This window comes from Grammomys surdaster, unplaced genomic scaffold (genome assembly GCF_004785775.1).
Source record: "Grammomys surdaster isolate TR1022 unplaced genomic scaffold, NIH_TR_1.0 61, whole genome shotgun sequence".
In the NCBI taxonomy this organism is placed as follows: Eukaryota; Metazoa; Chordata; class Mammalia; order Rodentia; family Muridae; genus Grammomys; species Grammomys surdaster.
The window spans coordinates 8,059,479-8,062,623 of NW_021604563.1; the positions used below are offsets into that span (position 1 = coordinate 8,059,479).

Consider the following 3,145-nt stretch of genomic DNA (forward strand, 5'->3'; position numbering starts at 1 on the left):
TTCATATTTTGGACCATCCATGCACGACTGAGATGAGACCTAGCTGATCAGGATAGATGGATCATCATTATTGCATTCTTATATTTAGTTTGTAAATATTTTGTTCAGTGATTTTACATGTATGTTCACAAGGGAAATTGGTCAGTACTGTTTATTATTGGGAGAGTTAAATGACTGATTCAATTTCCTTAGGTAATATATGTCTATTAAATTGTATGTCCGTCTTGATTTAACTTTGATAAGTTGTATTTATTAAGAAAATTACCGGGGAGAAGAGCCACCAAGGCAAGCCAGTCAGTAGAGCTTAGACTCTGCGAGCGAGCGACAAGACTCGCATCCGCCATGTCCCAAGGGCCCAGCCCAGCCGGGCTTTTCTCTTCGGGCAGACATGGACTTCAGGGAAATCCACTTGATCGCTTCCAAAGGACAAGGTGCCAACCATGTACCGTAAAGGTACGGTTTGGCCGTGGGACCTCCGAAGAAAGACCCAAAACTGAAAGGTGTCCAGTCAGCAGCTGTGCAAGCTTTCCTTGGGAGAAAAGAGGAGGAGCTTAGACAAAAAGCCTTGGAAGAGAGAAAGAGGAAAGAGGAACTAGTGAAAAAGTGAATTGAGCTCACACACGACAAAAAAGCAAGAGCTATGGCCAAGAGGACAAAGGACAATTTCCATGGTTACCATGGGATTCCTATTGAGGAAAAGACAAAGAAGAAGCAGGTGGTGGGAAGCCACCTGAGCCAGGGAACTGATCAGGAATATGATGTGGAAGAGGAAGACATGATAGAGTACAGTCAGGCTGAGTTGGACCAGGACTATGAGGAGGAGCAAGAGCCTCCCAAGGTTGAAAACAAGCCAAAGGCCCCCCATAAAATGTCCCATAACCCGTGAACTTCACTGACTTACTGAGGCTAGCTGAGAAGAAGCAATTTGAACCAGTGGAGATCAAGGTAGTGAAGAAAGCAGAAGATCGGCCCCTGACTGCAGAGGAAATGAGGGAGCGAGAGTTTCTTGAACAAAAGCATAGGAAAAAGAAACCTAAACCTGACACCAAACTACCTCCACCTGTGTCCAAGAGGGCACCCTCTCATAAAGATATCATGGGCACAAGACCCAGCAAAGTTTCTGGGGACAGGCAGCTTTCTTCCAAAGGATTGCCCTTTCCTCATGCTGAGAAGAAATTCAGACCCAGCACACCAATGAGAAACAAGTAGCTTTGTCGTCATCCAAATCCCTGTCAGGAGAGAGGACCAAGGTAGGATCTGGCAGTAGCTCCCAGTCCTCACTTCAAGAGGGTCACAACTGGCCTATCTTCAATGGGGCTGGAAAGCCCCACCCCAGCACCTGTTCACCAAGTGTCCCAAAGACTTCTGCTAGCAGGATTCAGAAGTCTGCTTCTGAGCACAAAGCCAAAAAACCTCTTCCTTTTCATCCAAGCCATTCCAAGCCTGGGCCCACAGTTCTCTCACACAACAAAGCTAAGAGTCCAGGTGTCAGACAGCCAGGCAGCAACTCTGGCTCTGCTCCTGGGCAACCTACTCCGGGGACAGCTCGACCCACACTTAGTTCTGGCCCTGTGCCCAGGCGCCAGAATGGCAGCTCCAGCTCAGGATCTCAGCAGTCAGTCCGTGGGATCAGAAAGCTGCCCAGCAATTCACATTCCTCTGGACGAACACTCAATGGCACAAATGGCCCTGGACGGCCTACAAGCAGCTCAAGTGGCCCTGGGCAACCCATCAGTGGATCTGCTGGTTCTGGAAGACCTATGGGCAGTTCTGGAGGCCCTGAACAGCCTGTAAACAGTCCATATGACCTTTGACGACCAATGAACAGTCTAGGCTCTCCTGGGTGGTCAGTCAGTGGCCCTGGGAGATCCATAAGTGGTTCTATTCTAGCTGGACGAACTGTAAATTCAGAGCCTGGCAGACCAGTGAACAGCTTAGGACCTGGACGAATAGTTAGTAACCCAGGCCTCCCCACAAAGCCCAAATGCACTGTTGTCTCAGAAACAATTTCTTCCAAGAATATTATTAGTCGGTCAATCAATGGGCAGATACATGGAATGAAACCTCTCCTCTCTGGCTACAGATCTGCTCAAGGTCCTCAAAGGCTTCCCTTCCCTACTTGCTACAAAAGGCCTTGAGAGCATGAAGAAGAAGATGATGAAGATGATGACGACTCGGAAATGGATGATTTCATAGAAGATGAAGGAGATCCTCAGGAAGAAATATCCAAGCACATTCGAGAAATTTTTGGCTATGACCGAAAAAAATATAAAGATGAAAGTGACTATGCCTTACGTTACATGGAGAGCAGCTGGAAGGAGCAGCAGAAAGAGGAAGCCAAAATTTTAAGACTAGGTATGCAAGAGGACTTAGAGGAAATGAGGCGTGAGGAGGAAGAAATGAAACGCGAAAGGCCAAGAAGAAGCTGAAGCGACACTAGCTGCTGCTCCTGTGGATTCTGGGAGGGATACTGCAAGGATTTCCTGCCTTCAGATTGAGTAAGCCTCTCCCGGCTTAGATTCACACATGGGCATGCAAGAGGAAGTGCCGGGAGCAGTACCTGGCTTGGTGGGGTGAGAAGGTGATCTTCTTTCTTCTCCTCCAGTCGGTCGGTTCTTCTTGAGGCAGGCAAGGGGGATAGGAATTGGAAGAGCGTTCGTGAGGGGTAAGACTTGGTATTACAAGATTCGGGGTAATATCTTACGAGATATTTAGGGTTGCTGTTTAATAAAATCTTTCTTATCTACATTACTAAAGTTACTTACTAGACTACTGTAGCTGACCTGCTATCTGTTTGATCCTCTGAGGCCAGAAACTGCAGTTTCTGGCCACTAACACCTCCGCCCAGGGACAGCAGAGAATTAAGCAATGCCTTTGATCTGTCTCTGCAGGCACTGCCAGGCTCTAACTTAGGTCTGTTGGTTTGAGGTCGCAGGAAGAAAAGACACTTAAAGAAGTTATTGTAGTTTATTGCTAAGTTTAAAAAGTTTCCTACCTAAGGGGAAAAATGGGAAGGTCCTAAGCGGAAAAAGGAAAAAATTCTAACAAAGGAAAAATTCTAAGTAGAGAGATTCTAAGCAGGGAAGACGGGAGAAGAGGAGAGAGAGAGAGAGAGAGAGAGAGAGAGAGAGAGAGAGAGAGAGAG

The 3,145-nt window shown here is 47.1% G+C and overlaps 1 pseudogene; it reads left to right on the forward strand.

Annotated features, from left to right (window-relative positions):
- Positions 1-388: 388 nt before the first annotated feature.
- Positions 389-2,440, forward strand: LOC114623666 (annotated as a pseudogene).
- The last annotated feature ends 705 nt before the right edge of the window (positions 2,441-3,145 follow it).